Source organism: Bos mutus, chromosome 18 (assembly GCF_027580195.1).
Source record: "Bos mutus isolate GX-2022 chromosome 18, NWIPB_WYAK_1.1, whole genome shotgun sequence".
Classification (NCBI taxonomy): domain Eukaryota; kingdom Metazoa; phylum Chordata; class Mammalia; order Artiodactyla; family Bovidae; genus Bos; species Bos mutus.
Genome location: NC_091634.1, coordinates 13,729,106 through 13,755,231, shown reverse-complemented (window position 1 = coordinate 13,755,231; position 26,126 = coordinate 13,729,106). Strand labels below are relative to the sequence as shown.

Here is a 26,126-nt window from a genome sequence, read left to right as displayed (position 1 = left end):
TGTGTACAGATTGAGCCTACTCAGGGAATCCAGGATAATCTCTCTATTTCAAAGTCCATAAATCTTAATTACATCTTCAGATCCTTTAATTACACCTGCATGTGTAATAGGATTTATTCATAGGTCAGGGATGGGGGGTTGGCGTCTTTGGGGGCCATTATTGATCCCCCCCGGAGAAGGCAATGGTACCCCATTCCAGTACTCTTGCCTGGAAAGTCCCATGGACGGAGGAGCCTGGTGGGCTGAAGTCCATGGGGTCGCTAAGAGTCGGACATGACTGAGCGACTTCACTTTCACTTTTCACTTTCATGCATTGGAGGAGGACATGGCAACCACTCCACTGTTCTTGCCTGGAGAATCCCAGGGACGGGGGAGCCTGGTGGGCTGCCGTCTATAGGGTCGCACAGAGTTGGACACGACTGAAGCGACTTAGCAGCAGCAGCAGCAGTAGCATTGATCCTCCCACAGTACCTATGTGATGGTGTGACAGTCTCACTAGAAAGCATTCTTTTTTAAACCCCTTCTTTTTAATTTATTTAAAAATTTTATCATTATTAGGTTTTGTTTTTTTTTTAGCCATGACTGGGCGTATGGGATCTTAGTTCCCTGACCAGGGATCAAACTCGCACCCTTTACATTGGATACACAGAGTCTTAACCACTGAACCACCAGGGAATTTCCTAGAATGCATTCTAAGTAAAGTAATATTAACTAAAAATGCCTTAATAATGAGAACATTGATTACTATATAGGATGAGAAATCTTGAACAGTGGGGTCCATTGAAGATGAGCTGTTCAGTATGGTCTCCAGATCCCATGTAGCTACCATGTACTTGAGAGGTAGCCAGTACAAGCAGAGCTGTGTTCTAAGTATAAGATATCATCCAGAATTCAACAACTCCTTGTTTTTCTTATTTCTGTTTTTTCAGATGGTGCCTGCCAAGTTTCTCTACTGTACAGTTACTATTTTTCTCTTTGGAGTAAATAAGGGTGTGGGGAGACTTTGATACCACGTAAATCCCTATTACTTCTCAAATTCTGCCCCATTTGTTTTAGCATCTATGAATGGAGTTTGCCTCACTGTTGCTGTGCTGATAAGTCGATTCAGTTGTGTCTGACTCTTTGCAACCCCATGGACTGTAGCCCGCCAGGCTCCTCTGTCCATGGGATTCTCCAGGCAACAACTCTGGAGTGGGTTGCCATGCCCTCCTCCAGGGGATCTTCCTGACCCAGTGATTGAACCCACATCTTTTAAATCTCCTGCATTGGCAGGTGGGTTCTTTACCACCAGTGCCACATGGAAAGCCCCAAATAAGTGCTAGTTACTCAGTTGTGTCCAACTCTTTGCGACCCCATGGTCTGTAGCCCGCCAGGCTCCTCTGTACTGGAATTTTCCAAGCAAGAATATTGGAGTGGGTAGAACACCAGCAGATGGCTTCTCTGCCACCATCGACTGAACCTTCACCCACTCACAGTGAGTGCAAGAGACACTAGTTCTTCCCCAAGACTAGAACACATTCCCTGGATGCATCCATTTCTGCGGGATGCACGGCCACAGACTATCATCTCGGGTGGTCAGTAGAAGACTTGATTCCTGGGTCACTTTGGTCACTGACCCCACATACCAGGAACCAGTCTTACTTACATAATTGCGTGGGTTCCTCTAACCATTACAGGGCTGGTCCTCTGATTTGAACCTTCAATGCCTTTGGGGGATTCTATGAATCTGTCACACTTGGCTCTCCCCCACCCAAGCAAGTCTCATTCCCTGAGGGATCTGGGGATCACAGATGTCAAAGTTCACAGTTATAATACTCTGGGTCCTGCTATTTATGTGTCCCCATGTTTGCAAATCCCATGTCCCTGGTGGTATTCTTTTCTTCTGGTGTCAGTTCATTTTCACTTATTAAGTGGTGTTACACTTACTAGTGAGAGCAATCATTCTGAGACAGAGTGGAGGAAGCCTGACTTTGAACTTGGACCTGAATTTGATACCCAGATGGGACATTTACAAGTCACTCTGCTGAGTGACTTGTCGTAATATATTTACCTTTCCTGGCCTTTAGATTTCTTCATCTGAAAATAACTTAAGGGGACTTCCTTGGTGGTCCAGTGACTAAGACTCCTTGCTCCCAATGCAGGGGGTCCAGGTTTGATCCCTGGTCAGGGAACTGGATCCCACATACTGCAACAAGAGTTCGAATGCCACATCTAAAGACCCTGTATGCCCCAACAAGGATAGAAGATCCGTGTGCTTCAACTAACACCCAGCACAATAAATAAATAAATAATAAAAATTGTTAAAAAAATTTTTTTTAAAAAACAACTTAGGAATTCCTCACTTTGAAAGTTTCATTTATTCATCCCTGCAGCCATTCACTCATTCTACACAGATAGTGTTTCCTAGTTGCCTGCTATTTGCCAGTATTGTGGGTACAGAGCCACAGGTCCCTATCCTCCCAGGAACTTCTGTCTGGGGAGGACTCTGGTCATTAAAGTTTGAGAAACAGAAAGAAGGCCAGTGTGCTGGAGTCCAGAACTCCTCAGAGGGATGGCTGGGAGTGAGGTTAGACAGGCAGATCGGGACCAGGGCCTTTGGTGTCTGTGAAATCTTTAAGCATTTGGATTTTTCAGTAAGATACACAGGGAGTCATTGCAGAGTTTTAATCAAAGATACAACTGCTCAGGTTTATGTTTCTAAAAGTTCAGGCCTCGGAAGAGGAGAGCTCCCTGTAGTACCTAAGAGTAGATGAGGGAGTTTGGGTGAGGTGATGGTGACATGTATTCAAGAAAAGAGGTTCTTCCATAGATTAGAAACAATATATGCCAAGAGATTAGCATCTCATCTGATGGGCAGAAGTATCTCAAATCTGAGAAAGGATGGTGGTCATGGTTGAAAATGTGAGCTCTGAGGTCAGAGAGATCTTGCAATCTCAACCAATGCTCACTTAGTTACTGCTCGACCTGGGGCATGTCAGTTAAGCTTTTAGTTTCCAATCAGTAAAATAAATTATAATATCCTGCCCACATTGGGAGGTAGTGGGAATTAAATGTGTTAAATCATGTCAAGTACCAAGACACAATCCCTGGCATAACATAAGGACTCGTTATTAAATCAATTTATCATCATTAAAAAATTTTTTTCTAACATGTGAACTGTTGAATAAGAGAGGAAGCTCTATCTTAAGGCCCTATCACTAAAATGGTTAAAGGAGACACGGTTGTGGGCAGCCCAGCAAAATTTCTCAGGTCATTCTTTTCAGCACAGCCCCTTCCCCAATTATTCTTTTCTTTAAAAATAATTTGTATATTTTTTGTTTTTGGCCGTGAAATGTAGCTTGCTGGGAACTGGATCAGGGATCAGGGATTGAACCTGTGACCCACACAATGGAAACACGGAGTCCTAACTACTGAACTGCCAGGGAATTCTTCTTCCCCCTCCCCTCCATCAGCGTCATTCTTGATTGACCTAAACCAGCTTGCACTGGTGCTCTTGCTGGGGACTATCGTAGGCTTGACCAGGTGACTGTATCAGCCACGATCCTCTCGATCCTCTGCTGCTGCTGCTGCTAAGTCGCTTCAGTCGTGTCCGACTCTGTGCGACCCCATAGATGGCAGCCCACTAGGCTCCCCCGTCCCTGGGATTCTCCAGGCAAGAACACTGGAGTGGGTTGCCATTTCCTTCTCCAATGCATGAAAGTGAAAAGTGAAAGTGAAGTCGCTCAGTCGTGTCCGACTCTTAGCGACCCCATGGGCTGCAGCCTACCAGGCTCCTCCACCCATGATATTTTCCAGGCAAGAGTACTGGAGTGGGGTGCCATTGCTGTCCCCACTCGATTCTCTAGGGAGACCAAATGATCAGATAGAGCAAGAAATTTATTGGAGCAACAACTGTACAAGATGCGGGTGCATAGCTAAGAGAAAACAACAGAGGGCAGCACCCCCGGCCCAGCCAACAGCCGGAGGCTACCACCATTCCTAAACCAGAAGGGACCTGGGAGGGAGTGATTCCCAGTCCCCGGACACAGATTCTTGCAACATCACTGCTGCCAACCCAGCCGGGAGCTAGTCAGGAGAGTCAATATGCACCTGCTCTCTTTTCCTCCCTCCTGTTTTCTAACACCTCCCATGGCTGAACCCAGCTGGAAGGCAGAAGGCAAGGGAGTCCCAACGGATGTAATTCCACACACTCCCACCTAGAGCAGAGCGGAGAGTGAATCTAGAGGGAAAAGAGAGGATGTGTTTTGGGACTTCGCTGGCGGTACAGTGGTTAGGAGTCTGCGTTTCCACTGCAGGAGGACGGAATTTGATCCCTGGTCGAGAAACTAAGATCCCATCATGCCATAAAGCGCGCCAAAAAAAAGAAGAAGAGAGACAGGAAACTTTTCACAGGGGTCGGATTCTGACCCATGCTGAAGGGAATTTGGCTTGAGAGGAGGTGACTGCTCTAAGAAAGATTTTATGATCTCTCTTGTGGTAGGCTGAAAAGCGACTGTCCCAGAGATATCCACAGCCCAACCCTGGGACCTATAAAAGTGACCTTACTTGTGGAAGGGGAAAAAAAGATTTTTTAAGGATGTGATGATTAAATTAAGTATTTTGAGATGAAATTATCTTGAATTATCAGGCTGAGATGGAAATGCTCAGGCAAGCATCATCATAAGAGAGATATAAAGGGAGAACCCCCAGGAGAGATGGTCCAATTGCTCTGGGACCCCAGAAGTCATCAAAAAATGTCCTCCCAAATAATTTTGTCCACTTAATAAATATCTGTTCTGTGCCAGGCCCTGAACTGGGTGATGAGGGGACATTGTGATGACAAAGAGAGCCCAGGTCCTGCCCTCACAGAGTTCGCAGTCCGGTTACTCTCAAACTCTCCAGCACTTGATTTTCGTTAGTTTCTTTATTTTGTTTTGTTTGTTTGTTTGTTTGGGGTTGTGTTGGGTCTTTGTCATGGTGTGCTGGCTTCCCTATTTCAGAGCATGCCTGGCATGTGAGATTTTAGTTCCCTAACCAGGAATCAAATCTACATCCACTGCATTGGAAGGTGGAGTCTTAACCACTGGACTGCTAGAGAAGTCTCAGCACTTGCTTCTTTATATCCTTCTGTTTAAAGTTATTCAGGTGGATGAATAATGGTGTCTTATTGTGATTTTGTTGTTGTTGTTTTCACTCACTAAGTCATGTCCAACTCTTTGTTACCCCATGGACTATAGCACCCTAGGCTCCTCTGTCCTCCACTATCTCCTGGAGTTTGCTCAAACTCATGTCCATCGAGTTGGTGATGCCATCCAACCATCTTATCCTCTGATGTCCCCTTCTCCTCCAGCCTTCAATCTTTCCCAGCATCTGGGTCTTTTCAAATAAGTCAGCTTTTCGCATCAGGCGGCCAAAGTTTTGGAGCTTCAGCTTCAGCATCAGCATCAGTCCTTCCAATGAATATTCTGGGTTAATTCCCTTTAGGATTGACTGGTTGGATCTCCTTGCAGTCCAAGGGACTCTCAAGAGTCTTCTCCAACACCACAGTGCGAAAGCACCAATTCTTCGATTTTAAATTACATTTCCCTAATGACTAACAACGATGAGCATGCTTTCCTATTGTTATCTGCAATCCATATATCTTCATTGGTGAAGTGTCTGTTCAAATGTTTTTTTCTCAGTTTTATTGGGTTCTTTGGCTTATTACTAAGTTGCAAGTTTTCAAAAACATATTCTGGATAAAACACCTTTATTCAAAAATAGTTTTGCAAGTATCTTCTCCCCCTCCATGGCTTGTCTTTTCATGTCTTCACCGTGTCTATTTTTTATGTATAGTTTATACGTATTCTTGAGATACAAATGACATATAGTAAATGGCACATATTTAAATTTACAACTTGATCACTTTTGATATATGAACTCATCTGTGGAACCACCACCACAATCAAGATAATAGCCATATCACTAACCTCTACAGTATTGTCCTGCTACTTTGTAATTCTTCCCTTCCTTGCTAATTTTTAAAAATAATTAATTGACTTTATTTTTGGTTGCACTGGGTCTTCATTGCTGCACATGGGCTTTCTCCAGATGCTGCGAGCAGGGCCACTCTGCGCTGAGATGCGTGGGCTTCTCATTGTGATTCATCTTGTTGTGGAGCACAGGCTCTAGGCGCACAGGCTTCAGTAGTTACGGCTTGTGGGTTCTAGGGTGCGGGCTCAGTAGTCGCGGCCCACAGGCTTAGTTGTTCTGCAGCATATGGAATCTCCCCAGCCAGGGATCAGACCCATGTCTCCCTGCATTGGCAGGTAGATTCTTATCCACTGTACCACCAGGGAAGGACCTGCGCCGCCTTGCTCATTAACCCACTTCTGAATAAGTCAGGAAAGTATCACAAACTGGGTGACTCATTTATATGATTAGGACTCGGGCCCCAGAAACCGCTCACACTGGGCCAAGCCTTCCTCTGCAGGCTGAGGCAGCGCACATGGACATCATTAGGCAGACAGACTGTTCATCTGGGGCTTTTTCTCTCTTATTTTATTTTTTTATGTTTTTGTGGCTTCCATGATACATTACCACACATCTAGCTATTTAAAACAACACATGTTTATTATTTTACTGTTTCTGTAGATGGGAATTTTGAGAGGGCTCCACTGGGTCCTCTGCTTAGGGTCTGTCACCAGGCCAAAATCAAGGTGTTACCAGGGCTGCCTTCCTTCCCGGAGGCTCAGGGGAAGAATCTGTTTCTAAGCTCAAACACGTTGCTGGCAGAATTGTCCCCACAACTGTAGGACTGAGGTCTTGCTTCCTCCCTAGGTGTCCAGCAGGAATCGGTCTTACTCTTAGAGGCTGCCTACATTCCTTCTGGTGGTTTCTATGTGGGCCTCTTCCAGCAACCCTAGCTGGAATCCTTCTCACACTTTGAACCTCTCTGATGTCTCCTTCAGGATTGATTCTCTGACCCCAGCCACAGAAAGTCCTCTGCTTTTATAGGGTTCATGGGATTAGACTGAGCCCACTCATATAAGCTCCCTGGTGGCTCAGACAGTAAAGAATCTGCCCGCAATGTGGCAGACCTGGGTTCGATCCCTAGGTTGGGAAAATTCCCTGGAGAAGGGAATGGCAACCCACTCCAGTATTCTTGCCTAGGAAATTCCATGGACAGAGGAGCCTGATGGGCTATAGTCCATGGGATCACAAAGAGTCAGACACAACTGAGTGATTAACACTTTCGCTCAGATAACCCAGAATAATCTCTCTATTTTATTGCCTGAAACATCAATTACATGTGCAAAGTCCTTTTTGCCATGTAACATACTGCTGTCGCTTTTTTTATATTTGGCCATGCCACTCGGCTTGCAGTTTCTTAGTTCCTCCACTAGGGATTAAACCCAGGCCCTCAGCGGTGAAAGCGTGAATTTCCCTGTCATTCACTTCTGTCTTATCCATCCAACAACTGTCTCAGGTCCTGTTATCTCTTCCAATCGACCTGGATTTGCTCAAACTACCCCAGCTTCTCAGTCTTCTAGATTCACCCCAATTCTTCACTCAACCCCTACAATCTGGCCCCCAGCCTCACCTGCCTACCATGACTGCCAGTGATAAAGTTTTGGGGCAGCCTTTTGTAGATGGGGCCAGAAGGGTTAACTGATCAAGAGGCATCCTTTCCAACCTCCCTCCACTGTGTCATCATGAAGCTGGAAACCAAAAAACCTTTCTCAGACCCCTTTCCAGTTAAGCTCTGGATGCAAGTTAGTTTTGGCCAATGAGGTGTAGTCTAAGAGATTCAAAAGGGAGGAGTGAGACATAGACCTTCTCCCACTGTCTTGATTTTGTTCTGCAGCAGGATCCCAGTTGGGCTTCCCAGGTGGCACTAGTGGTAAAGAATCTGCCTGTCAAAGCAGGAGACACAAAAGACTTGGGTTCCATCCCTGGGTTGGGAAAATCCCCTGGAGTAGGAAATGGACCCCACTCCCGAAATCTTGCCTGGGAGATCCCGTGGGCAGAGGAGCCTGGGGAGCTATAGTCCACGGGGCCACAAAGAGTCAAGTAAGACTGACCACACACATGCACACACACACACACACACACAGCATTCCAGTGAATTCCTACCCATTCACAAGTGTCAAGAATCAGTAGGACAGGACTTGCCTGGTGGTCCAGTGATTAAGACTCTGTGCTCCCAATTCAGGGGGTACGGGCTCAATCCCCAGTCAGGGTTAGATCTCAATGCCAAGTGGCTCGACCAAACAAGAAGTGGTAGAACAACCTCATAATTGCTGAGCCCAACACAGGATGTACTGGTAAAGTCGTCAGTTTCAATGATAACCTTGTGATCTTCCATCTCCACCTATTTGTGGCAGAGGGATCAGTCAGGGTCCAGTCGGGAAAATGGAACCACTCTAGGTTATTTTAGGCAAGAGGGTTTTAAATTCAGATATTTGTGCAACTGGAGACGATCACTTGACTACTAAGCGAGGTAAGTCTAAACATGAAAGACAAATACCATATCACTTACATGTGGAATCTAAAATGTGATACAAATGAACTTACCTGTGGAGCAGAATCGGGGCCATAGGGAGCAGACTGGTGCTTGCCAAGGGGAGAGGATGGGACTGGGAGTTTGGGATTGGCAGATGCAACCTTGTATATATAGAATGGATAAATAAGATCCTCGTATATGCACAGGGAACTATATTCAACATCCTGTGATAAACCATAATGGAAAAGAATATGAAAAAGACTATATATATGTGTGTGTGTGTTTTGTGTTCTTTTTTGTATTCTTGTATATGTATAGATATATACATGTATATATATATACATGCACGCTAAGTTGAACCTACATCATATATATAAATCCAACCAGTCCATTCTGAAGGAGATCAGCCCTGGGATTTCTTTGGAAGGAATGATGCTAAAACTGAAACTCCAGTACTTTGGCCACCTCATGCGAAGAGTTGACTCATTGGAAAAGACTCTGATGCTGGGAGGGATTGGGGGCAGGAGGAGAAGGGGATGACAGAGGATGAGATGGCTGGATGGCATCACTGACTCGATGGACGTGAGTCTGAGTGAACTCCGGGAGTTGGTGATGGACAGGGAGGCCTGGTGTGCTGCGATTCATGGGGTCGCAAAGAGTTGGACACGACTGAGCGACAGATCTGATCTGATATATTAATAACTAAGTCACTTTGCTGTACAGCAGTAATTAATATAACATTGTAATTCAACTATACTTCAATAAAAAATAAAACTTTAAATACATCAGTTCAGTTCAGTTCAGTTCAGTAGCTCAATCGTGTCCGACTCTTTGCAACCCCATGAACTGCAGCATGCCAGGCCTCCCTGTCCGTCACCAACTCCCAGAGTTTACCCAAACTCATATCCATTGAGTGGGTGGTGCCATTCAACCATCCCATCCTCTGTCGTCCCCTTCTCCTCCTGCCCTCAATCTTTCCCAGCATCTGGGTCTTTTCAAATGAGTCAGCTCTTCACAGCAGGTGGCCAAAGTATTGGAGTTTCAGCTTTAACATCAGTCCTTCCAATGAACACCCAGGACTGATCTCCTTTAGGATGGACTGGTTGGATCTCCTTGCAGTCCAAGGGACTCTCAAGAGTCTTCTCCAACACCACAGTTCAAAAGCATCGATTCTTCAGCGCTCAGCTTTCTTTATAGTCAGATTAATTGGTTGCATAGGTGTTAGAAGCCTGGAAGAGCAAAACAAAAGATGTCAGGGTAACCCAAAGATGGTAATGAAATAAACCCGCTATCACCTCTGGGTCTGAAGGAGCAAAGGAAGTCAGGTGGTACTCCCAGAATCCAGGGTCTTAGAGATGAGACCCCATTTGGTGGATTCCAAGATTACCAAGAGCTGGGGCTGGGATCTCCAAGGAGGCACCAAGGCAGTTCAGCTCCAGCCTCTGAAGGGAGCCCCTGCAATAGGTGCCCAAGCTCCAAAAGGAGAACTGTGAAGCTGGTTTTCTGATATTCGAACGCAGATTCCCTGCAGCTGGTTCTTTGATCATCCAGGGTGCCTGAGATATTATCCTGCTGGTATATTTGTAGGGGGAGGAAATGTACAAAGTAGCTAGGACTGGGAACACAGCAGTATTCCAGCTGAAACTAGAGCTATCCATTGTGTAGTAGATGCCATGATACACGATCCAAACTCCCATTCAGGAATGACGAACTTACTTCTCCAGGTGTTGGGAATGCTTAGCCGTCAGCTCTCTTTAGGAATTGCCTAGGCTGAATAAAACTGCTTTGCCTAAATTCACACCTCACTCCAGTGTAGCCAATGACTGATGAACAGGAGATGTAAAGACCCAGGAGTCCAACAGGAGTCCAACTCAATACAGGAGTGTGATTCAAGAGAATTTGAAGAGCCATCCAGAGCCCCTGGAAGGTCAGGAGAGGTCTTTATTGGGAATACATCACAGCTCAACTTCTCTGCCCAAGCCTCATTCAATGCCCTCACTTTCACAGGTGTTGATCTCAAGAACCCTCCCTAGTGTTCTCCTCAGGGACCCCAGCCATGATACACAGAGACTGAGAGGATGCGGAGCTGGAGGAAGTTCCTGCTTTCTTCTCTCATTGGCAGAAATTAATCATAAGATGGCAAAGGAGTCTAGGCAAATGTAGTTTGTAAGCTTTCAACCCTATAATCACAGAGCAGAGACAAACGAGCTTGAGGCTGAGACTACAGATGAATAAACAGTCTTCCCAATATGCTCTTGAATTCAACAGTCCTGCAATAGTCTCTTGAGTCCCATCTTCCATCTGTGGCAGAAATAGCAATTTCTGGTTCAGTTCTGCAGCATTGTTTGAGAATCATTTCTGGAGGCCAAGCCTACAGCTTTCTCCTCTGAGCCTTTAAATGACTTTATAAGTGTATTAAGGTTCTCCAGAAAGCAGAACCAATAAGAAATATAGATACAGATTTAGATATAGATACAGATTCAGAAAGAGGAAGAGATTTATTTTAGGGAATTGGCTCACGTGACTATGGAAGTTGGAAAGTCCAAAATCTGTAGGGTGCACTGAAAACCTGGATATCCTGGAAAGAGGGGATGTTGCAGTTCAAGTCCAAAGCCATTCTGCTGGCAGAACTTCCTCTTGCTCAGAGAAGGTCAGTTCTTTGTTCTATCAGGCCTTCAACTGATCGGATGAGGCCCACCCTCATGGCAGAGGACAATCTGCTTTACTCAAAGTCCACTGATTTAAATGTTAACTTCATCCAAAAACACCCTCACAGAAACATCCAGAATAATGTTTGACCAAATACCTGGGCATCATGGCCCATGCAAATATACACATAAAATTAACTACCTAATTTTTACTATTACACTCCTTTCTGTCTAGAACAGCTAGACTGGTTTATTCCTTCTAGAAGTGAACCCTGACTGATATCAGTATCCGTCTTTTCACAAGACACTTGTTAACTGCTTCAAAGTCTTTCTCTTTACAAAGTCTCTTTGTTAAGGGCTGAGGTGAGTCAGATGGATAATCTCAGGTGAGATCACTGGATTCAGGACCCAGATCTGCCACTGACTAGGTCTGTGCCTTTGATCAAATCATCTAACCTCTCTGTACCTTGCTTTCCTCTGAAATAAAGGCAAAAATAACACCTAACTCATAAGGTTGTTGAAAAAAATCTATGGTTATTTAACACATCTAAATCACAGAATAATTCTCCGCACATCATCTCTGCTCAATAAATGTTAGTTATCATGATCACGAGCATCATCACCTATCCGTGTTCCTGAAGCTTTATTGCCCGCTTGAGTTTAATGTTTTCTCCACAAACACTGGCATATAAGGACTCTTGGCCAGTCTTTCCAAGAAGTTCTGAATCAGAAGAGGGGAAAATTCAATAAGGACGGGAACAGGGACAGACAGATAAATAGATTCAGGCTAGGAGCAATCCAACTTCAAAAAGACTTCAAGAAAAAAGCAAGAGCAACTTGTTTCTGTGGAAAATCTGCACTGTTTAAGCTAGAACAAAGATGGATATTTCAAAATCTTCAAGGCAGTTTGTAACCACCAATGGAATAATTGATTCAGAAGAGGATCAGCAATGAACACTAAAACCTTTGGGTGAAAAGTTGTTGGATGGGAGTTCTCTGGTGGTCCAGTGATTAGGACTCTGACCTTTTACTGCAGGGAGCATGGGTTCAATCCCTGGTTGGGGAACTGAGATCCCACAAGCTGGGTGGTATGGCAAAAAAGTAAACTAAATAAAATATTTTTAAATTTATTTTTTAATTGGAGGAAAATTGGTTTACAATGTTGTATTCCTTTCTGCCATACAACAATGTGAATCAGTCAAGAGGGAGGGGAAGGAATCCCTCCCTCTCCTCCCTCCATCCCATCCCTCTGGGTCATAAAATATTTTTTAAAAAAGAAATAAAAATTGTTGGAGCACAGGATATTCACACAATCTCCAGTATAATCCCACAGATGACTCATTAACTAGAAGGAAGGGAAGAAGTCTTTGCAATGGAGAAATCTGGCAGACTCCACCTTAACCCAAGGACTTCCCAGGTGGCGCAGTGGTAAAGAATACACTTGCCAATACAGGAGACACAAGAGATGCAGGTTCAATCCTTGGGTCAGGAAGATCCCAGGGAGATCCCTCAGATCCCTGAGGAGGACATGGCAACCCATTCCAGTATTCTTGCCTGAAAATTCCATGGATAGAGGAGCCTGGCGGGTTGCAGTTCATGGGGTCACAAAGAGTCGGTTGAGATCGAGCACACACACACGCATGCACGCACGCACGCACGCACACACACACACACGCACACACACACACCTTAACCAAATCAGCAAAAAAGGAGATAAACTGACAGCATGTCCCTCGAGATGTGATACGCCGAGGACACAACATCACTTCTGAATTATTCTTGGCCAAAACGATTAACTTTAACTGAATCATGAATAAAGAATTAAACAAACCCAAGCCAAAATACCTTACACAACAACTAGCTTGGAGTCTTCAAAAATGTCAATGTCATAAAAGAAAAAAAAAAAAAAAGGCTTGTGGAACTGCTCCAGATCAAAGGATGGCAAGAGAGATGACATTCACATCAAAATGCAATGCACGGTCCTTGACTGGATAGGATCCTGAATTTGAAAAAATATGAAGAACAAAGCTATTGTTGATATAACTGGATACATTTTAACATGGAGTGCATATTAGGTAATACACAGTTGATCCTGTTACTCTAATGTTAAAATTGTGGAGTATTGTGAGTTAGGTAGGAGATGTCCTTGTTTCTAGGAGCTTCGAAGACAGTGTTTAGGTGGGAAGTACTGTAATGTCTGCAACTTCCTTTCAAGTGGAAGAGAGAAGTGAAATTAACAGTGGTGAATCAAGGTAAAGGGTATATGAGTGCTCATTGTACTACTCCTGTAACTTTTCTATAAGAGTGAAAGTTTTCAAAATAAAAAACTGGAGGCAAGTCATCAAGTATATTTTTTTAAAACTTCTTCCACATTCCAAATGATTTTAAGCTTTATTCCTGCTCCTTTGGAGTGTTAGCCAGAAGCACATTCATTCAATTCTTATTGAGAGCCTATTGTGTGCTTGGCATTATTCTAAGGCACTGGGGAAGCAGTGGTAAACAGAACACCTAAAAATCCTTGCTGTGGCAGTCTAGTGGGAAATGCTTCTCAAGCTGACATATCTGGCATTCTCCACACCAGCACATTCACCACCTGCCTACAGGTGTGTGGCAAAGACTGCTTCTGGCCTAGGCTATATCCAACCTCCACTTCTTTAATAACAGAACCCTGATTTAATGGCAGATGGCAATGGTCCAGGCTAAAAGATGTTTACCATCCTCCCTTGCAGCTAAGACAAAAAAAATCCCTCAAGTCAAGGTATTCCCTGGTGGTCCGGTGGTTAGGACTCTGAGCTTTCACTGCCAAGGGTGCCAGTTCAATCCTTGGTCCAGGAACTAAGATTCCACAAGCCTTGTGGTGCAGCAAAACAAACAAAAAACTCTCAGGTCATTGGATGGGGCTTCCAGGAAAATTTCTTAAAGGGAATAGGCAGCTGGCAGATACCCTTTATGTCCTTTATCCTTCCATGTAATATGTACTTTGAATATAGCTTGGGCTCCAGCAAATACAATGAATGAAGAAATTATTTTTTTAATATTTTTATATTTAGCTGCCTTGGGTCTTAATTGTGGCTTGCAGGCTCAGGGATCACTAATTGCAGTACATGGGCTTAGTTGCTTCTAGGCATGTGGGATCTTAGTTCCCCAACCAGGGATCAAACCCACATCCCCTGCATTGCAAGGCAGATGCTTTACCACTGGACTACCAGGGAAGTCCCAAGAAATGATCTTAAGATTGGAACACATTGCTGAGACTGGCAGAGCAGAAGGCTGAAAGGAGCCTGGATCCCTAATGTGGAGTTGAAATACTAGTCCTGCCTCCGGATTTGTTTTGCATGGGACAGAAATAAACTTCTATCTTGCATAAGTGACCTCTGTTCTAACAGTCAAATATAATTAATTCACAACTGACACAAGAGCCCTTAGGAACGCCTACAAACCAACCAGAGCTGAAGGGGAAAAGTGTTAATGATGACACTGTTTATTGAGTGCTATCTACATGCCAGGCATGGATTTAAGTATTTTGCACGCACTAATTTTTCTAATCTTCACATCAACCTACAAAATTGTTGTTCAGTCATTAAGTCATGTCCCACTCTTTGTGACCCCATGGACTGAAGCATGCCAGGCTCCCCTGTCCACCACCATCTCCTGGAGTTTGTTCATATTCACGTCCATTGAGTCGACAATGCTATCTAACCATCTCATCCTCTGCTGCCCCCTTCTCCTTTTGACTTCCATCTGTCCCAGCATCAGGGTATTTTCCAGTGAGCTGGCGGTTCATATCAGGTGGCCAAAGTATTGGAGCTTCAGTTTCAGCCTTCTTTATGGTCTCTCACCTCTGTACATGACTATCAGTTTAGTGCAGTTCAGTCATTCAGTCATGTCCGACTCTTTGCAACCCCATGGACTGCAGCACGCCAGGCTTCCCTGTCCATCACCAACTCCTGGAGCTTATTCAAACTCATGTCCATTGAGCTGGTGATGCCATCCAACCATCTCATTCTCTGTCATCCCCTTCTCCTCCTGCCTTCAATCTTTCCCAGCATCAGGGGCTTTTCAAATGAGTCAGTTCTTTGCATCAGGTGGCCAAAGTACTGGAGTTTCAGCTTCAGCATCAGTCCTTCCAATGAATATTCAGGACTGAGTTCCTTTAGGATGGACTAGTTATATCTCCTTACAGTCCAAGGAGCTTTGACTATATGGACCTTTGTCAGCAAAGTGATGTCTCTGCTTTTTAATACACTGTCTAACTTTGTCAGAGCTTTCCATCCAAGGAGCAAGCATCTTTTAATCTCATGGTTGCAATCACTGTACACAGTGATTTGGGAGTCCAAGAAAATAAAATCTGTCACGCTTCCACTTTTTCTCCATCTATTTGCCCTGAAGTGATGGTACAGGATGCCATGATCTTAGTTTTTTTTAATGTTGAAACAACGTTGAAACAAGCCAGCTTTTTCACTCTCCTCTTTCACATTTATCAAGAGGCTCTTTAGTTCCTCTTCATTTTCTGCCAAGTGGTATCATCTCCATATCTAAGGTTGTTGATATTTCTTCCAGAAATATTGATTCCACCTTGCGATTCATCCAGCCTGGCACTTTGCATGTTGTACTCTGCATGTAAGTTTAATAAGCAGGGTGACAATATACAATCTTGTTGTATTCCTTTCCCAATTTGGAACCAGTCATTTGCTCCATGTAAGGGTCTAACTATTGCTTCTTGACCCTCATACAGGTTTCTCAGGAGACAGGTAAGGTAGTCTGGTAATCCCATCTCTTTAATAACTTTCCATAGTTTCTTATGATCCACACAGTCAAAGGCTTTAGTATAGTCAATAAAGCAGAAGTAGATGTTTTTCTGGAAATCCTTTGATTTCTCTATGATCCAGCAAATGTTGGCAATTGATCCCTGGTTCCTCTGACTCTTCAAAACCCAGCTTGTACATTTGGAAGTTCTCTGATGCCTAACTTGAAGGATTTTGAGCATAACCTTGCTAGCATGTGAAATGAGCACAATTGTACAGTAGCTGAAACATTCTTTAGCATTGCCCTTCTTTGGGATTGGAATGAAAACTGACCTTTTCCAGTCCTGTGGCTACTGGTGAATTTTCCAAATTTGCTGTCATATTGAGTGCAACACTTTTACAGCATCATCTTTTAGGATTTGAAATAGCTCAGCTGGAATTCCATCACCTCTACTAACTTTGTTTGTAGTAATGCTTCCTAGGCCCACTTGACGTCATACTCCAAGATGTCTGGCTCTAGGTGAGTGATCATTCCATCATGGTTATCCGGGTCATTAAAATCTGTTTTGTATAGTTCTTCTGTGTATTCTTGCCACCTCTTCTTAATATCTTCTGATTCTCTTAGGTCCTTTCCTTTTCTGTCCTTTGTAATGCCCATGAAAAAACTTGTACATAAATGTTTATAGCAGCCTGATTCATAATAGCCAAAGAGTGGAAAACACCCCAGAGGTCCACCAACTGATAAATGAATAATAAATGAATGAATAATAAAAGATAATAAATAATAAATAAATAATAAATGAATGATAAATGAATAAACAAAACACGGTATATCCATACCATGGAATATTATCAGCCATAAATAGAAAAGAAGAACTGATCCATGCTACAATATGGATGACCCTTGAAAACATCATACTAAGTAAAAGAAGCCAGACACAAAAGATCATATGCTATATAATTCTATTTGTATGAAATGGCTAGAATAGGCAAATCCATAGAGACAGAAAGAGATTGAAAGTGTGTAGTCACTCAGTTGTGTTCATCTCTTCGCAACTCCATGGACTATAGTCCATCAGGCTCCTCTGTCTGTGGGATTCTCCAGGCAAGAATACTTGGGTTGGCTGCTGTTCCCTTCTCCGGGGATCTTCCAACCCAGGAATACAAATGGGATCTCCTGCATTGCAGGCAGATTCCTTACCATCTGAACCACCAGGGAAGCCCTAGAAAGTAGACCAGTGGTTGTCTAGGGCACAAAGAGTCAGAAACAACTTAGCAACTAAACCATCACCACCAGGGCTGTATGTGAGGGGAAGAGATTGAGAGGAAATGGAGAGTGACTGATAAAACATACAGGATTTCTTCTGAGGGTGTTGAAAAGGTTCCAAAATTGATTGTGGTGATGGCTTTGCAACTCTGTGAATCTATAAGAACCATTGAATTGTACTCTTGTTTTACATTGAAATATAGTTAATTTACAATGTTGTGTTAGTTTTGTTTTCTTTTTTAAGAATTTTTATTTTCCCAATTATACTGACAACAGCAAGATTGCTTTGGGGAGAGAGGAACAGCCTCCTGAGATGTTTCCACTGGCCAGGAAGACTAGGTTGAGGTGATGTAGTTGCTGTTTAAAGGGCCCTTTTATTATTTTTTTTATTTTCTTTTTTAATCTGACCAGGCTGCACAGCATATGTGATTGAACCTGAGCCCCCTACATAGGAAGCATGGAGTCTTAACCACTGGACTGCCAGGGAAATCCTAATGTTGTGTTAGTATTAAACTGTACACTTTAAATAGGTGAATTACATGGTGTGTGAATTATATCTTGATAAAGCTGTTACCAAAAATATATGTAATATAATGTTAGGTAGAGATACAGACTCCTTGCCACACCATCTGCCAGGCTCCTCTGTCCATGGAATTTTCCAGACAAGAATATTCTAGTGGGTGGGCATTTCCTGCTCCAGGGAATCTTCTCAAACCAGGGATCGACCTGTGTCTCCTGCATCTCCTACACTAGCAGGCAGATTCTTTGCCACCGAGAATCTCTAGTTTGAAGTACATAAGACAGACTTGAATATAAACTCTGAAGCCACGTAATAATTGCTGGAGTAGGTTGCTTCACCCTGCTGACCCTCAGTTTCCTCATCTATATAACTAGAATAATAATAATATGTACTTCATGTACTTGTTGTGAGAATTAAATGAAGAAGATAACAATATCTGGGAGATAAAATGTGTTCAATAAATCTTGGGTTTTGTTGTTTAAAAAAGGAGAGGGAGAGAGCTACAGTAGGTGGCCACAAAAATGGGAAGCAGTCATTCAGTGGCTTTTACAATAAAATGCCTCTGGGAAAAGAATCTATGGAACTTCCCTGGTGGTTCAATGGTTAAGACCCTGCACTTTCAATGCAGAAGGCATGGGTTCGATCCCTGATGAGGGAACTAAGATCCCACATGCTTCCTAGCATGGTCAAAGAAAAAAAAAAAAAAGACTAAAAAAGAGTGGATATATGTATATATGGGCTTCCCAGGTGGCGCTAGTAGTAAAGAATCTGCCTGCAATGCAGGAGACACAGGAGATGCAGTTTCAATCCCTGGGTCAGGAAGATCCCCTGGAGGAGGGCATGGCAACCCACTCCAGTAGTAAAGAATCTGCCTGCAATGCAGGAGACACAGGAGATGCAGTTTCAATCCCTGGGTCAGGAAGATCCCCTGGAGGAGGGCATGGCAACCCACTCCAGTATCCTTGCCTGGAGGACAGAGGAGCCTGGTGGTCTCCAGTCCATGGGATCACAAAGAGTCAGACACGACTAAGCGACTAAGCACAGCATAGCATACTTCAATAAAAATCTGTTTAAAGCCTCCGGTTCTTTCGGGGAGGTTGTGAAGGACGTTCATGGAGGCTAATCCTGTCCTTTAGCAATTCTAAGCAACAGGTATAGGGTTTTTCTCCCCAGAGAGGCCCTCATGGTGTGGTTGGAGATTAGTCCAGGCTTTTGGCTTCCCTGATAGCTCAGTTGGTAAAGAATTGAGACCCCGGTTGGATTCCTGGGTCTGGAAGATCCCCTGGAGAAGGGAAAGGGTACCCACTCCAGTATTCTAGTCTAGAGAATTCCATGGACTGTATAGTCCATGGGGTCGCAAAGACTCAGACACGACTGAGTGACTTTCACTTTCACTTTGGCTTCATAAGCTGCCACTCTACCCTCTATGATAATCTACAAGCTTCCCAAAGTCTTTACCTGAATGTCTCTACTGCTCTAGCCAGTGTGGATTCTGTTGTTTGCAACTAAGAGCCTTGACAGATCTAGACAGGAAGGGGTTTATTCAAGGGACAGTAGTAAGGACATTTGTAGAGGAGAGAGGGGCGATGAGGAAGATGAGGTTAGAAGACTGGAGGGCCAGCCCTCAAAGGGTTCTGTAAAACACGGTAGGGGCTTGGATTTGATTCTGAGTGAAATGGGAGTCATGAGAGGCTCCTGAATAGAAGGAGGACGCAATCTCTGTGTGTGGGAGACAGACCAGGGTGGGAGTGAGCACCAGGGAGGAGGCTGCTGTGATTCAGCAGGAGGTGAGCATATCACCACCAGGATGGGGGCTGTGGAGAGGATGAGAAATGGGTAAATTTGGAAGCACTTTGAAAGTACCAGCCAGCAGGATTTGCTGATAAATTGAAAACAGTATGGGCTAGGTGTGAGAAAGAGACAGACAGACAGAGGGAGAAAGAGGAAAATCAAGGATGACTTGATGGATACAAAGGAAAGCAACATTGCATACGTTCATCTCAGGGAATCTCTCTAATGATGAGCACTTTCATATACCACCATCATCATCATTTATTATGGGAGGTGTTTGAGACAACTCATCTAAACCCATCTTCTTTATTCTGGCAACCCCCTCAAACCCTACATATGTCCCCTGGGATTCCAATAAAGCCCTCTGCCATGCTCCAATTTATTCAAAAACATCTGCTCCCTTATTTGGTGCTCCTCACAAGGAAAATAGGGGAGACTCAGGGCAATGTCCTTCCCTCCCACCCATTCCATGGATTCTAAGGATTTGCCTGTCCAGGGTTCTCTTGGAAGGATCCCAGGATCCCTATTCTAGCCTCCTTTCCTTTTTATTTATTTATTTGGTTGCTCCAGGTCTTAGTTGCAACACAGGGGACCTTCAATCTTCCTTGCAGCATGCGGGATCTTTAGTTGCAACATGAGGAATCTAGTTCCCCAACCACAGATCGAACCCTTGTTCCCTGCACTGGAAGCATGGAGTCTTAGCCCCTGGTCCAACAGGGAAGTCCTTAGCCTCCCAAATTCAGTTTTTCTGATACTCTCCCAAATTCAGTATTTCATCTGTCATCTCCTGGCCGTGCCCACCGAGACCTCCCTAGGCCGGACCAAACCCTGACAGCAAATTCCAATTCAGCTAGCGTGTTTGTTTACTTACATAAACTAAGATTGTCCCTCCAGCCAATCTAGTGGTTCAGGGTCTTTGCTTGCTTTACAATCACTTGGGGAACTGTAAAGACACCAGTGTCTGGGCTGCAGTCCCAGAGATTTGATTGGTCTTAATTGTTACACTCGATCAGTGGTGCTCTCAAGCTTTAATGTGCATCAAAATCAGCTGGAGTTCTTGCTGAAGCCTAGGAGACTGGACTCCACGACCAGAATTTCTGATTCACTGTAGCTCAGAGAATTTGCATTTCTAAGAAGTTCCCAGTGGACTTCCCTGGTGGTTCAGTGGCTAAGAAGCCACCTGCCAATGCAGGGGATATGGGTTCAATCCTGGTCTGGGAAGATGCCACATGCCAAGGGCTAACTAAGTCTGTATGCCACAACTGCTGAGCCCACGTGCCCTAGAGCCCGTGCTCTGCAACAAGAGAAACCACCGCAATGAGAAGCCCACGCACCACAACTGGAGAGTAACCCCCGCTCGCCGCAACTAGAGAAAGACTTTGCAAAGCAATGAAGACCCAGCGCAGCCAAAAATAAATAAGTAAATAAAAAAATATTTTAATTAAAAAAAAAAGAAGAAGTTCCAGGTGAAGCTGATGCTGCTGGCGCAAGGACCACACTTTGAGAACCACTACACTATACCAGGGCTTCCCTGATAGCTTAGATGGTAAAGCATCTGCCTACAATGCAGGACACCCGGGTTCGATCCCTGGGTCGGGAAGATCCCCTGGAGAAGGAAATGGCAACCCACTCCAGTATTCTTGCCTGGAGATTCTCATGGATGGAGGAGCCTGGTGGGCTACAATCCGTGGGTTCGCAAAGAGTCAGACACGACTGAGCGACTTCACTTTAACTTTTAACTTCACTTTAATGCTATACCAAGAGGTGGTAACTTATAATAGTTAAAACTCTTGCTCCTCAAGTGTGATCCACAGACCATCAGCATCACCTTGGGAGAGTGTTAGAAATGCAGGATCTCAGGCCCAACCCCCCACCTACTGAATCAGAAATCTGCATTTTAACAATATCCCCAGGTGATTCATACATATGTTAAAATTAAGGGAGTACTAGGTTCAATCCCAGTGCCGCCTATTATTAACTATGAGATTAGGAAGTGGTTTCTTGAGGTCTCAGTTTCCTCACCTGTAAAATGAGAGTAATAATAATACCTACCTTATAAGGACATAACCAGGATTCAATGAGTTAATCTAACTATAGCAGTGCCTAGCATCAAATATGTACCCAGCAAACATTTGCTATATTTGCTATATTATCACCTTCCCAGATGTTTCTAATGTGCAGCTGAGGCTAAAAAACACAGAGCAAGGCTAAAAGCAGGGCCCTCCCCTGGGGGCCTCAGGAGCCATGAAGATATTGATAAAATATGAAAACAGGCTGAAATGGAGATGCACACACCCAGATAGAGGCCAGAGCCGGAAAACAGACAGCAGCAAAGAGCCAGAGTCTGAAACCCAAGTCAAAAGCTGAAGTGAGGGACTTCCCTGGTGGTCCAGTGGTTAAGAATCCACCTTCCAATGTAGGGTACACGGGGTTCGATCCCCAGTCTGATTGGGGAACTAAGATCCCACATGCTGAGGTGCAGCTAAGCCTGAGAGCCGCAATGAAGACCCAGTGCTGTGAAAAAAAAAAAAAAAAAAAGCTAAAGCCCAACCCAGGCTCACCCAAAGAGGGAGACAGAGATTCCAGGAGAAATACACCCATAGAGAAGAAGTACCAACCCTTTCCACACACAGAAGTTAAAGGCAAAGCTGGGTGAGGCCAACCTCCCTCCCCTGATCAACATCTGTCTGTCTATCCATCTATCCCTCTGCCCAGTCCATGGCCCAGCCATGACTCCCCTCTCCCTGCCGGGTCCTTATCCCTTCAGCCTGTCCATCCAGCAGGTACGGCCACAGGTCCAGCCATGATCCACGTGGCACATTTAGGGGCACACAGCTGGGAGATACGGCTGTGCTGCAAGGTTAGAGTCCCCAGGCGTTCAAGAGAACAGCTCAAGCTCACCATCTTTGTGAGCCTCCCCCATGAATGTTCCCAGGTGGCGCTAGTGGTAAAGAACCTGCCTGTCAATGCAGGAGACTTAAGAGACCAGTTTGATCCCTGGGTCAGAAGGAGAGCATGTTAACCCACTCCAGTATTCTTGCCTGGAGAATCCCATGGACAGAGGAGCCTGGCATGCTTCAGTCCATAAAGTCACATAGAGTCGGACACAACTGAAGTGATATAGCATGCATGCACCCATGAGTGTTAAGTGGTTCTCAAGTCAGGCACACCTAGAATTGAATCTGACTCCACCACTTATTAGCTGTGTGGCCTAGGGCAGATTGCTTGACTTCTCTGTGTCTTGATTTCCTCATCTGGGAAATAGAAATAATATGTCTGACTTAGGTCCTGAGGATTTAGGGGGATAACACAAGGGATGCATTTAGAACAGGGCCTAGTATAGGGTAAGCAGTCAAATGTCACCACCGGGGTTTATGACCTCCTTCTTGTCCTGCTGAAGGCTTACCTCCAGGGCTCCCACTCTCAGCATGCCGCTCTCAGGTCCTCTGTGGACTCAGGCTCTCCTTCACTGGGAGATAACAGAGAGAGCTCTTACTATTGAGGTCTATCCCCCTTACCCAGCCCTCATGTTGTGGGCGGAGACCCCCTCCCACTCTGCTGCTACTCTCAGACCCACTCCCCGCTGAGGGACTAAGGCAGTAGACAACTGATCATCTGGCCCACGGTACGGGCTCATTAGCATATGATGAGAGAGGGACTTCCCTGGCGGTCCAGTGATTAAGAATCCCCCTTACAGGGGAAGGGATGGTTAGGGACTTTGGGAAGGTCATATACACACTTCTATATTTAAAATGGATAAACAACAAAGACCTGTTATATAGCACATGGAACTCTACTCAATGTTATGTACCAGCCTGAATGGGAGGCGGACTTGGGGGAGAATGGATAACTGTATATGTATGGCTGAGTTCCTTCGCTGTTCACTGAAAGTATCACAACATTGTTAATTGGCTATACCCCAATACAAGGGGCTTCCCTGATAGCTCAGTTGGTAAAGAATCCACCTGCAATGTAGGAGATCCCGGTTCAATTCCTGGGTCGGGAAGATCCCCTGGAGAAGCGGTAGGCTACCCACTCCAGTATTCTTGGGCTTCCCTTGTGGCTCAGTTGGTAAAGAATCAGCCCGCAATGTGGGAGACCTGGGTTTGATCCCTGGGTTGGGAAGATCCCCTTGGAGAAGGGAATGGCTACCCACTCCAATATTCTGGCCTGGAGAATTTCATGGACTGTATAGTCCTTGGGGTCACAAAAAGTCGGACATGACTGAGCGACTTTCACTTTCACCCCAATACAAAATCTTTTTGATGTTAAAAATAAAGAATCCCCATTGCAAGGGGTGTAGGTTCAATCGTTGATCAGGGAACTATGATCCCACATACCATGGAGTAACTAAGCCTGAGCTCCACAACTAGAGAAGCCTGCACTCTGCAAGGGAAGAACGAGCACAGCCAAAATAAACAAACTATATCTACAGTGTCAGACTTTATTTTTCTAGGCTCCAAAATCACTGCAGATGGTGACTGCAGCCATGAAATTGAAAGATGCTTACTCCTTGGAAGGAAAGTTATGACCAACCTAGATAGCATGTTCAAAAGCAGAGACATTACTTTGCCAACAAAGGTTCGTCTAGTCAAGGCTATGGTTTTTCCTGTGGTCATGTATGGATGTGAGAGTTGGACTGTGAAGAAGGCTGAGCGCCAAAGAATTGATGCTTTTGAACTGTGGTGTTGGAGAAGACTCTTGAAGTCCCTTGGACTGCAAGGAGATCCAACCAGTCCATTCTGATCCAACCAGCCCTGGGATTTCTTTGGAAGGAATGATGCTAAAGCTGAAACTCCAGTACTTTGGCCACCTCATGCGAAGAGTTGACTCATTGGAAAAGACTCTGATGCTGGGAGGGATTGGGGGCAGGAGGAGAAGGGGAAGACAGAGGATGAGATGGCTGGATGGCATCACTGACTCGATGGACGTGAGTCTGAGTGAACTCCGGGAGTTGGTGAGGGACACGGAGGCCTGGCATGCTGCAATTCATGGGGTCTCGAAGAGTCGGACACGACTGAGCGACTGATCTGATCTGATCTGATATCTATCTATCTATATAATGAAAGACTCCTCAGGGAGTTGGTGGGCATAGCTCCTGCCCACCCCCCAATAGGATGGGAAAATTGAGGCCTGCCACAGCAAGCAAGGAGTTGGGGGAGCCTAAAGATGGGTATATGTGAGGGTCAAAGCTGAGCAGGACAGCGGGGTCAGGTTAAGGGGGACAGGAGACTGTCAAAGTCAGGTTGAAGACAGAGAGGTGAGGAGACACACTTGAGTGGCACAGGTGGCGGGTGCAGGTGGTGGGCACAAGCACGGAGCAAGTCAGAGAGGAGACCCCAATGCAGGTCCGAACTCTCCTGCCTATCCGTGGCCTCACCTGGCCCTCTCATCTGGCTCCTCTCCCCAGCCTCTCTTACCTGTCTCTCCTCACTTTTCTCCCTCCCCTAACTTCCCCTCAACTCTCTCACGGTCCCAGCCCTGCCCCTTTCACTCCGCCTTCTCACAGGTTCTTATCCAGTTGTGGCTCCCCTCCCCTGCCTTGTCCACCTGTCCCCTCTCAGTCACTCCTTACAGATTTACACTTAGCCTCTTCACCTTGATCCTTCCGCCTCCATCTTTTTCCTCTGTCCCCTTTCACTTGTTCTCCACTTGTCCCCTCTTCTGTATCCTTTTTGCTAACAGGGGCTTCCTGTTTCCCATACGGGGGTCCCCTCAACGCCCTCAGGGCTTCTGGGCACCCTGGGCAGGGCTGAGCAGGGGTGGGGACCTCTGGGCACAGAAGGGATGTGGGGTCAGCGGGTCTTCTCAGACCTGCGAGTGAGCGGTTGGCGAGAGGTGGGGAGGAGCGGCTGCCTAGGAAATGGGGGCCCCGGGGGCGGCGTGGGATCCGAGGTTCTTCAGGGCAAGTAGGTGGAGCCAGTCTACCTCCCTTACCCAAGCTGACCCGAAGTGCCCCTTCCTGCCATCTCCCAGTCTCTGCCCTTGGAAACGCTCCCCTGTATTTGCCTCTTGGGTCCCCCCGCCCCGCCTGCCCCGTCCAGCCTGCAGTGGGGCTCCTGAGAGACTCACCAGATTTCAAGGCGGCTCCGCGGGCACCGAGGGAGGGGTGGGCAGTGTGAGGTGAGCTGAGACCACAAGAAAGGTGCGCGGACTCAGCTCTTCCCACCCCCACCTGGAAAGCCGTGCCTTCCCCTTCCTGCTTCCCAACCCTGACCACCCAGGACAAAGTTGGCCAGTTTCAGGAGCACCGTGAAAGGAGAAAAGCAAACTGCAGAGAAATATGTGACCGATGCCACTTTTGTAAAATCAAAGGAGAATATGTGCGTGAGTCTGCATTTCATATAAGTATATAGAAAAAGCTGTGAGTTAATGGTTATCTAAGGCGGTTGGAGTGGGGCAGGGAGGGGCGGAAAGGGAAGTAAGGAAGAAAGGGGAAGCTGAACGGAAAAATACTTATGCAATCTCTTGTTCTCCTTTTAGTACATTTATTGCGTAAAAAAATTAAAATTTCTAAAATTTTACGATACTGTGGACTTACAAGAAGTTGCAAAAATACTATAGAGAAGCTCCTTGGATCCACTATTACATAATTGTAGCACTTTTCCAAAACTAGGAAACTGACATTGTCACAATGCAATTAACTAGACCACAGACCTTACTGGCACTTCCCCAGTTTTCCAATGCACAT

General features: G+C 45.2%; 1 long non-coding RNA gene across 1 annotated transcript; it reads right to left on the bottom strand.

Annotated features, from left to right (window-relative positions):
• Window positions 1-12,973: 12,973 nt before the first annotated feature.
• Window positions 12,974-25,747, bottom strand: LOC138991673 (uncharacterized). Its single transcript, XR_011467542.1, has 3 exons — window positions 25,508-25,747; window positions 22,842-22,904; window positions 12,974-13,111 (listed from the first exon to the last, which is right to left on the bottom strand). It is a non-coding gene; the product is annotated as an uncharacterized lncRNA (long non-coding RNA).
• Between the last annotated feature and the right edge of the window lie 379 nt (window positions 25,748-26,126).